General features: G+C 41.3%; 1 pseudogene; it reads right to left on the reverse strand.

Annotated features, from left to right (window-relative positions):
- LOC120868624 overlaps positions 1-10,844 on the reverse strand; it is a 137,413-nt pseudogene extending 126,569 nt beyond the window's left edge.
- Between the last annotated feature and the right edge of the window lie 918 nt (positions 10,845-11,762).

Here is an 11,762-nt window from a genome sequence, read left to right on the forward strand (position 1 = left end):
TCATCAGCCTGCAGCATACACAGAAACTAGCGTGTAAGCTTCTCTATTCCTCCTCCCTCTCAGCTTTCCCCTCCTGGGACCCAATAAAGGACTTGGGAGCAGGTAAAAAGCTGCACATTATTTCTGTACCTTTTTCCCAGCTGCACTTTGGAAAACAGATTTGCAGGCTCTGAACCAACAGGCGGTAAGTCACTCAGCCCATTTTCTTAGGATTACACTGCAACATTACTGTTCACTTCCCAATAACTCTATAACCACGGATGGTAACAAAATACACAGAGAATTTTCTTCTCTGTGCTTCTGAAAGCTGCCTCCTCATGAATTTCTCTTCCTCAGCCATTTTTTAATCCAAATTTTTCCATCAGAGCTAAGAATTTCTGTGACAGGGAATTTGGTACATTTCCACACAGCCGTATCCACAAAGATTCTAGGCAGCTTTGACTAATTGCTTCTTAGGATACATCTGTGATAATTAGAAGGATTCTTAGGTCCCAAAGTGGTCATATTAATAAAGCTCTAGATTATAAAAGTCTTCCCTGGTGGCTCAGACGGTAAAGCATCTGTCTACAATGTGAGAGACCTGGGTTTGATCCCTGGGTTGGGAAGATTCCCTGGAGAAGGAAATGGCAACCCACTCCAGTACTCTTGCCTGGAAAATCCCATGGATGGAGGAGCTTGGTGCAGGCTACTATCCACGGGGTCACAAAGAGTCGGGCACAACTGAGCAACTTCACTTTCACTTTCAGATTATAAAAGAAAGCTGAGGAACCAAATATTGAATGGGGAGTGTTAGGCATATCTCTGTTTTGTGCTGTTGGAAGAGTTAGGTGATAAAAATTTCATCCACTCACCCAATGTTTATGGTGCACCAACTTTGTATGGAGCCCCTCCTATGCTACATAGGGATAGAGCTGTGAACATGATCCCTAATGTTACTGCTTTCCTGGAAATCCTACACTAGGCAGGAAGTGAGATTAAAATTATGCAATTTAGCAAATGCATTCACAGAGAAAGCCCAGGTAATGGTGCTATGATGAAGATCAAAGTGGTATCATGATAGACAGTGATTTGAGGAGTAGACAAGGCTACTTAAGAAGAGACGGCCTGCAAGACTTCTCTGAGGAAATGACATTCAAGCTGATGTGGTAGTCTTGAAATGCAGCCTCCAAATTCTTGCATATTCTTCCCATCAAGAGGGGGAGTCTATGTCCCTGCTCATTGTCCCTTGAATCCAGGCTCTCTGCTGACAAACAGCACAAAGCAAAAGTGACCCCATGCCACTTTCAGGGCTAAGGTCTTAAGGAAACTGCCAGCTTCTCCTTCCTGTCTCGATGGGGGATGTTACTCTCGGAACAAGGCCATGCAGCACACTGTGAGCCTTCTGCCTTAGAGAGGCAGATCTATATTACAATCTCCTCCCACAGGTCACTTCCAAAAGTAGAGAGCACATCTGTCATTGATCTAAACCCCTTCCTAACTCAAAATCCCACTTAGCAGGACACTGTAGAAATGTAGTTACTGAGATATCATTCTGACCTCCAGGCCAGTTGTTATATATGTAGTATCTATAGGTCAAAATATTTATGGTCCATATAAATGCATTATTCTTTGCATAGAAAAGGACACCATAAACCTGCCACCAATGGGATGTAAACATTGAGTGGCAGGCAAGTGAGGTCAGCATAAGAAATACCTTGGGGTCAGACAGCATGTGAGCAGCCTTCAGATGGCACCTTGATGGCATCTGTGCCTTTTCCTACAATTCATCCATGCTCCTCACTGGGATAAGGCAAGAAGAAGTCAAACCCTGCTGCCTCTCCTTCTTGGAATGTCAAAAGTTCAGTGCTCCATCAGGATTTTAAATTGGTGACTCCAGATTCCTTTTCAGCTATTCTAAGATGAGCTGATAAAGTCATATTACTTCATGAGCAATGAAGGGCTTAGGGTTGATTTTTCTCCTGGCTACAGCTAATTTTGGTGGAATGACATCATGAAAATATAGATGGAGAATAGCAATATTAATTCATCAGACATTATTTATTAGTGATGAGCTATGTAACAAATACAAGTCATAAATTTAAGGGAAGGCACTGTCATTAATCACTCAGTGTTTACAATGGGGACCCACAGAACTTCATCTGAACAATCTCTTCTCACAGTCTGCTTATTATAAGTTCAGCTGTGGCTGCCTTTTCAATCCTGTGACAAATCCTCTTTCCTTCTTTCCTTCCTAATTGCTAATCCTCCTTTACAATTCTAAGGAAAGTAACTTCTCTCTAACGGTTGCTATGGCTTCCCAGCCTAAAGCAAATTCTCTCTTCTTTTTTGGTGAGAGTAACCTGATTTTTTTTTTTTTTTCAGGCAGCAAAGTGCCCAGCCGCCAGAGGACAAATCATAATTGACTTAAGCCAATCAAATAAACCATTCTGTTTTGCCTGCCATTTGTCTAGAAATAGGTATAGTTGGCCCTCAATATCCATTGGTTCCACATCCATGGATTCAGGCAACCTCAAATGAAAATTACCAGGAAAAACAATATTCCAGAAAGTTCCCAAAAGCAAACCTTGAATGTGCTGCCTGCCAGGAACTATTTAAATAGTATTTATGTGTTATTAGGTATAATAAGTAATCTAGAGATGATTGAAAGTATATGGGAGGATAAGCCTACACAATATGCAAATACTACCCCATTTTTTACATAAGGGACTTGAGCATCTGGAGACTTTGGTATCTGAGGGAGGTCCTGGAAACAATATCCTGCATATACTGAGGGATGACTGGATAAGTTGTCCCATTATCTGAAAGTAGAGTTTCCAGTGAAACCTTTCACAAGTCAAAATAGTATGAAGTGAAGAAGCAATTACCTTAGAACATATCTTGCTGGTGTATGCAAAAAATAAATTGAGATAAAGCACAGGTGCTCACAGACTCAGTTCAAAGCTATGGCAGCTTGATGCTGAGATGCTGAGTATAGTTCCTGGGGAAGGAGCTTGGTGGTGCCTTTCTGGCAAAGAATCTGCCTTCAATGCAAGAGACCCTGGTTCAATTCCTAAGTTGGGAATTCTGTTTGAGAAGGGACAGGCTACCCACTCCAGTATTCATGGGTTTACCTGGTGGCTCAGATGGTAAAGAATCTGCCTGTAATGCCAGAGACCAGGGTTAGATCCCTGGGTTGGGAACATCCCCTGGAAGAAGGCATAGCAACCCATTCCAGTATTCTTGCCTGGAGAGTCCCCATAGACAGAGCCCATAGGGTCACAAAGAGTCAGACATGACTGAGTGACTAAGCACACTCTCACTGCTTGGGACACCTCTATACCAGCCCACTGCAAAACAAACTGCCTGAAAGGAAATAATGGCTGTTTGGAAAGACATTTTAGGGCCCTGGGTACCTGAAGAATAATCTAGAAAAAACCCTTTGTTTCAGGAACACTGAAGGAATGAGGCCCTCCTAAGCTCATGGCTTGGAGCGGGAGACCCTCCTGGCTGGATCTGAGGTGGTACTTAGGAGCAGCCAGTTAAGGGATGATGTTAACCCAAATATGACAGGGAGATGGCCTGGAATCCTAAGGCCCAATCAAGATACTAGTCCCCAAGCACCAAAAATAATTCTTTCATTTCCCCCTTTATTTTATTTGTAAGATCAGAACTTCAGTGATTTTTAGCAAATGAAAAGTAGTTGCTCTTGGATGGAAATACACAGAGATGGATTTATCGTGAAGCCAATGGAACTGAAGCTCCAAGCCCCTCACTTGCACAGGTCTGGAGAAAGAAGCTTTGGCATTACATTCACAAGATGACAATGCTCCATCTCATGAGTAAGAGGGCAGACATCACTGCATACTGAAGCTAACAGAATAAATTAGTTTTTTTGTAATATGTCTAGAGGTACGATATTATAAAAATTTTTGACTTTAAAAGGGCCCACAGAAACTAAAATGGTATAGCCATTGCAGAAAACATTTTGGCACTTCTTTAAGTTAAACAGAATTACCATGTAATGCAGTAATTTCCAAGAGAATGGAAAATTGGGACTCCAACAGATACTTATATACCAGTGTTCATAGCAGGCTATCCATAATAGTCAAAAGGTAGAAACAACCCAAGTGTCCATCAATAAATGGATGGATAAACAAAATGAGGTCTATACATACAATTGAAGAGTATCCAGCCTTTATAATGAATGACATTCAGATACAAGCTTCCACATGTATGAACCTTGAAAACATTCAGTTCAGTTCAGTTCAGTTGCTCAGTCGTGTCCGACTCTTTGTGACCCTATGAATTGCAGCACACCAGGCCTCCCTGTCCATCACCAACTCCCGGAGTTCACTCAAACTCACGTCCATCAAGTTGGTGATGCCATCCAGCCATCTTATCCTCTGTTGTTCCCTTCTCCTCCTGTCCCCAATCCCTCCGAGCATCAGAGTCTTTGAAAACATTATGCTAAGTCAAATAATACAGACAGAAAAGGGAAAATATTGCATGACTGTACTCATAGGAGTTACCTAAGATAAGCAAATTCAGAGATAGGAAGTAGACTAAAGGTGGCCAAGGGCTGGGGAAGGGAGGCTGAGGAATTACAGCTTAATGGTTACAGACCTTCTACTTGAGGTGATGAAAAAGTTCTGGAAATAGATAGTGTATTAGTCAGAGTTCCCCAGAGAAACAGAACAGATATAGAGAGATATATAAGAGGAGATTTATTATAGGAACTGGCTCACACCGCTCTGAAGGCCAAGTCCTACAATCTGCCGACTGCAAGCTGCTGGTACAATTCAGCTCAAGTCTCGAGACCTGAGATGCAGGAATCCCTGGACCTGAGCCTTTTAGTTGTAGGTGCTGCCATGGTACATACTTGGAGAAGGGTGGTCCACCAGTGGGGGCATCACCTGGGGGCTTGTGAGCAGCGTAGAAGCCCAGGCCCCAGTCAGACTCACAGATTCAGAATCTCTGCGGGATTGAAGCCTGCCCTCTGGGTTTGAATAGCCCTCCCAGTCCCCAAGCACACGAAAATATCAGTCTAGAACTTGAGCTTCACATGTGTATATTAGAAAAATCTTCATTTCCCCCTTGTCTGCCAGGTAATACTGAGGGAAGGGAAGACATTTTTTGATCAATCAGATCAGCATCACTGAATACAAAGGCCAGGAATATTTCAGGGACCCTGGGGATTCTCTGCATTCATATCAGATGAGTGAGCTTATGCATGCAATGGGGTAGGAGGTAGGAGGACAGGGCCTTCCAACCCCTCGTAGTGAAGGAGGAAACAGACAGAACAGGCTCCATTTTGAAAGCAGGACTCCATCTTGGACCGGACTGTGGACTTTGAGCTATATGCCCAGTATCTATGGAAACGACATACCAACTGGAAAACCAGACCCCTGGAAGGAAGAGCCCCAGGGCTCATACCTAGACTCTCTGTGGCCTAAAAGAATACCCTAATTATCTATGTAACTGAATAGAATCATGCATTCTATGTGCTTATTGGGGTGTGACCACAGGCCTATTGATGATTGTCCACTGTTAACTATCTAGGCTTAAGGCATACAAATCACGGGTTAACTTTGATTGTATCTTTCTTTTCCTTTGTTCAGACTAGTTTCAGGGAATTTGGGAGGTGGGTTTGGGCACATACACTTAGGGTATATAAGGTTTTCACAAAAACTGGATGGGGGTCCTTGGCTAAGAGGAGACTCTGCCTTGGGCCCGCTGGTGTAATAAACTGAACTCCACTATCTGCATTGTCCTTCTGAGTGAGTTTGTTTCTGGGAATACATGGCTACAATAGTAGCCTAGAAACTGTGCTCCTTGGTCCCACAATATGAGATGAAGAAAGAGACTAGTGACCTGGGAACCAGGAGCCCTAACTCAGCACAGCAGGAAAAGAATTGTCCTGGGGATACACAGGACATGTAGGAAGGGTCCTCTATTTTCTTTTTTAGTGAATTTTCTATGACTGTAAAAGCAATATTTTATTGTTGTAGAATATTTAGGAAATACAGAAAGACATGAAGAAAATAATCAAAATTCCCATTCTCCAGATCAAGTCACTTTATCCACTTGATATTTTGGTGTATCTTCTATATCCTATCTATCTATATACACATGTGCACTACTATATATGTGAGAAACATTTTTAAAATGTAAATATACATTCATATACATATTCATACATGTTATATATAAAAATGTAAATATGCCTATGCTTTTATGGCATATATTATATATGAACATATACAGATACTATATATGATACTCATACATATAATAAATACATATATTAAAAATCAAATCCCTTATAATTATACAGTGGAGATGATGAATCGATTAAAGGGATTAGATCTGGTAGATAGAGTGCCTGAACTTTGGATGAAGGTTCATGACATTGTTCAGGAGGCAATGACCAACATTACCTCCAAGAAAAACAAATGCAAGAAGTCAAAGTGGTTGTCTAAGGGGCCTTACAAACAGATGAGAAAAGAAGAGAAGGGAAAGCTGAAGAGAAAGGGAAGGATACACCCATCTGAATGCAGAGTTCCAGAGAATAGCAAGGAGAGATAAGAAGGCATTCTTCAATGAACAATGCAAAAAGATAGAGGAAACCAATAGAATGGAAAGACTAGAGATCTCTTCAAGAAAATTGGAGATATCAAGGAAACATTTCATGCAAGAATGGGCACAATAAAGGACAGAAACGGTAAGGACCTAACAGAAGCAGAAGAGATTAAGAAGAGGTGGCAAGAATACACAGAAGAACTATACAAAAAAGGTCTTAATGACCCAGATAACCACGATGGTGTGGTCACTCACCTAGAGCCAGACATCCTGGAGTGTGAAGTCAAGGATGGGTCTTAGGAAGCATCACTATGAACAAAGCTAGTAGAGGTGATGAAATTCTAGCTGAGCTATTTCAAGGCCTAAAGATCATGTTAATTATGCTAGCAAAGTTAAAAAACTCAGCAGTGGCCACAGGACTGGAAAAGGTCAGTTTTCATTCCAATCACAAAGAAGTGCATTGCCAAAGTATGTTCAAACTATCCTATGATTGTGCTCATTCTGCATGCTGGTAAAGTTATGTTCAAAATCCTTCAAGCTAGGAGTCAGCACTACATGAATCAAGAACTTTTAGTTGTACAAGCTGGGTTTCAAAGAGACAGAGGAACCAGAGATGAAATTACCAACATTCATTGCATCATAGAGAAAGCAAGTGAATTCCAGAAAAACATCTACTTCTGCTTCATTGACTATGCTTTGACTGTGCAGATCACAACAAACTGTGGAAAATTCTTAAAGAGATGGGAATACCAGACCACCTTACCTGTTTCATAAGAAACTTGTATGTGAGTCAAGAAGCAACAGTTAGAACCAGACAAAGAACAATGGACTGGTTCCAAATTGGGAAAGGAGTACATCAAGGCTGTATATTGTCACCTTGCATATTTAACTTACATGCAGAGTACATCATGCATAATGCCAGGCTGGGTGAATCCCAAGTTGAAATCAAGATTGCCAGGAGAAATATCAATAACCTCAGATATGCAGATAATACTACTCTAATGGTCAAAAGTAAAGAGGAACTAAGGAGCCTTTTGATGGGGATGAAAGAGGAGAGTGAAAAAGCTTAAAACTCAACCTTCAGAAAACTAAGATCATGGTCTGGTCCCATCACTCCATTGCAAATCAAAGAGGAAAAAGTGGAAGCAGTGACAAATTTTCTTTTCTTGGACTCCAAAATCACTGCAGATGGTGACTACAGCCAAAATAAAAGACACTTGCTCTGTGGAAGAAAAGCTATGGCAAACCTAGACAGCATATTAAAAAGCAGAGATATCACTTTGCCAACAAAGGTTTGTATTTTCAAAGCTATGGTTTTTCCAGTAGTCATGTATGGATGTGAGAGTTGGACTATAAAGAAAGCTGAGTGCTGAAGAACTGACACTTTTGAATTGTGGTGCTACAGAACACTCTGCAAGGAGATCAAAACAGTCAATCCTAAAGGAAATCAACCTTGAATATTCATTGCAAAGACTGATGCTGAAGCTGAAGCTCCAATACTTTGGCCATGTGATACAAAAGTCGACTCATTGGAAAAGACCCTGATGCTGGGAAAGATTGAAGGCAAAAGGAGAGGAGGATGCCAGAGAATGAGATGGTTGGATGGCATCACCAACTCAAAGAACATGAATTTGTGCAAACTCCACAAGATAGAGAAGGATAGGGAAGCCTGACATGCTGTAGTCCATGGGGTCGCAAAGAGTTGAACATGACTTAGTGACTGAACAATAGCAAAAATATTTTAAAACTTTTAAAATATGAATATATAAGTATGTATATACTTATATAAGTAATTGGCATGTGTATAAATACATATATAAATATATAAAATATATAAGTATATAATGCTGCTATGCTAAGTCACTTCAGTCGTGTCTGACTCTGTGTGACCCCATAGACGGCAGCCCACCAGGCTCCCCCGTCCCTGGGATTCTCCAGGCAAGAACATTGGAGTGGGTTGCCATTGCCTTCTCCAATGCATGAAAGTGAAAAGTGAAAGGGAAGTCGCTGAGTTGTATCCAACTCTTCGCGAACAAGAGTACTGGAGTGGGGTGCCATCGCCTTCTCCCTAAGTATATAATATAAATAGATACTATAAAGTTTTTCTAAATAAAAATATACACAGTTTTGTACCCTACATTTTTATACTTAGCATTCTATTGCATTTTGCTCATTTATATAGGACAGTTACACAGTGCAAATTTTAAATTCCCCAGGTGTCCCTCACTGACTTTGCCTCCCTTTTCCCCCGCCTGCCAGTAGCCACCATCCAACTAGAGGCTCTAAAACTGCAGATTACATGAAGACTATGTGGCAAGTGAGGAGGTTAATCACCTCTCCCTTCCCATGGGAACCAGTGAATCAGGCAATTACTGGGGGAACCAGCCCCCTTCTCAAGGTGCTGGGCCAACACCCTCCATGTGGATGCCCACCCCACCCCACACACACTCAGCACTGAATCAGGGACACAACCATCCCAGCCCTGTGGATGCTCCCCTGTAAGTTCAGCCGCCCCAACTCTGCAGGACCACAGAGAGCCTACAAATTCAAAGCGAATGGAAATTATGTTTTGAGTTCTGTGTGTTAGCAGGTGGGAGTTCAGATCATCTTTGTGCTAATGAGGGTTGATCCACTGCAGAGTCCTAAACAGTGCCCCAAATCATGTCATAAAGCCACATATGGGCAGACCCACAGGATGGTCAGACTACCTGCAAAACCTAAGCCCTCCCTTACCCTTTATCTTTATCAAGAAGTCTATCCAGGCAGAGTCTAAAGCACTTAAAACAAAATGATGCAGGCTCTCATTTAAATAGTTTCAAAAGATGTGATTTCAAAGAGCTCATTTCCATGTTTACTCTATTGATTCAATTCAAAACAAACTGCAACATGAAGCTCATAATAAGCCCAAACAGTTGAGGGATCATTTTCATTTTTGGAATAATAAGTCTTCCTTTTTTCCCCCTCTACTGCTGCAATTAGGAGAGAAAAGAAAATTGGATTTTAATTAATCAGCAAGCACTCCTCTCTTCCAATCACTGGGAATTTTGAGGCAGTAGAAACTACAGCGTAGGGAGGTTACAAGGCTTCAAAAATAGCTGGAAAAAAAACATATGACTCCTTGGCCTGGTGACGGTTCCCCCCTCTCCCCCCCGCCCCAGAATTCAAAGGCAGTTTAATGTAATATTGGAAAACTCATGCAGGGGCCAGCCAGGGTTTCTCTGAGCAGGAATGTTTTGCTATGGATGGAAGCTAGCTGCAGCACCCATGTCCTCTCCTAAGACCTTGGAGGGCAGAGAGCTGCTCTCCCCATCAGAAGAGCTCAAACCAGTAGATGGACTACCAACAGACACCTGCTTCTGCCACCAGGAGCCAGTTTGATATTTAGTACACCTCTCTTCTCTCCTTTCCCAGCTGCCCGACCATCTCTTTTGTCTCAGGTACTGGCATTATAAGCCTTATTAATTATAGATCAATCTCTAATTTGAAGGTATGAGCCAAGACTGTAGGGGGTCTCATTAACATAAGATTCAAAGCTGACTTAGAGCCTATATTGTATAGTAATAAAAAAAAAAATCAGACTGGATTTAGGTTTGAACAAAGCTGTTTTTCAGCAATGAACACATTTGTAAAGGTATTTTAAGATACACGTGCCAATATGGCAGTCTTTCCATTACTCTGATTTAATTTTTTCCCCACTGATGGTTACATGTTCATAAGTGTGCTTATAGGGAAATGTGTGTCAACCCAGCAGGCAGGAGCAGCTTATAGACTGTTCAAAGGAATGTGTACAGCAAAGTGTTAACTAAACTTGGAGGACTGCTGTGAGCCAGAAAGATCGAGTCAAGTTCAAACACACTTACGAAGTACTAAATAACCTTCACTTATTAATGATTACTGATATAAGCCAAACAGAGACTATTCAATAAATATCTTTTTTCCTTGATCTATAACTTATGAAGGGGATAGTGTCCTGTCAAGTCTCTACTAACAGCTGCTAAATGTTGGTCCAACGATGTCTGCAGACCCAGAGAACTAGATTTAATTACTTCTTTAAGTTCCTTATTTTCAAATATAATTATATGTTGAGGTTCTGAGATTAGAACTTCAACATATGAATTATCAAAGTCAATTTATCCCATAATAGTAGATACCGGGTAAAGTTTGAAGTTCTGCATTTCTAACAAGCTCCCAGGGATGGCCACACTATTGATCCACAGGCCATCCTTCGGATGATCCTGGTCTAGGAGACTGCAGCTGCCACCGCTGTAACTGCTTTTCCAAATCATTGTTACTAAAGGAAGAGGGTTTATTCCTCAGGTGTGTTGAAGCAGAATACATTTCTACTGTTCTAGAGAAGATATTCTCCAACTTTAAGTACATCAGAGTCACCTGGGCTATTTATCAAAATTTATAAGTTCCTAATCCTACCACCAAAGATTCCAATTAAGTAAGTCTGTCTTGGACTTTCCTGGAGGTGCAGGGGATAAGAATCTGCCTGCCAATACAGGGGACACAGGGTCAATCTCTGGGCCACAAAGAATTTCACATACTGTGAAGCAACTAAGCCCATGTGCCACAGCTACTGAACGCATGCTTTATAACCGATGAGCCACAACTACCAAGCCTGCAGGCTGCAACTACTGAAGCCCATGAGCCTAGAGCCTGTGTTCCTCAACAAGAGAAGACACTTCTCTCTGGAACCAGAGAAAGCTCGAGCAAAGCAACAAAGACCCAGCACAGGCAAAAAAAATTAACTAATTCATGTTTTAAAAGTAAGTCTGTATTTTATCAAGTGTTGAAGGTCATTCAAATACATATTGTCCTCCAGACCACACTTTGAAAAGCATTGGAATGTCAACATTTTAGGAATCAGTAAACTAAAATGGACTGGAATGAGTGAATTTAACTCAGATACTCTACTACTGTGGGCAAGAATCCCTTAGAAGAAATGGAGTAGCCATTATAGTCAACAAAACAGTCCCAAATGCAGTTTTAATGCAATCTCAAAAACAACAGAATGATCTCTGTTCATTACCAAGGCAAATCATTCGATGTCATGGTAATCCAAGTCTATGCCCCAACAGGTAATTCTGAAGGAGCTGAAGTTAAACGGTTCTGTGAAGACATACAAGACCTTCTAGAATTAACACCCCAAAAAGAGTCCTTTCCATCATAAGGTACTGGAATGCAAAAGTAGGATGTCA

Source organism: Oryx dammah, unplaced genomic scaffold (genome assembly GCF_014754425.2).
Source record: "Oryx dammah isolate SB20612 unplaced genomic scaffold, SCBI_Odam_1.1 HiC_scaffold_10, whole genome shotgun sequence".
In the NCBI taxonomy this organism is placed as follows: domain Eukaryota; kingdom Metazoa; phylum Chordata; class Mammalia; order Artiodactyla; family Bovidae; genus Oryx; species Oryx dammah.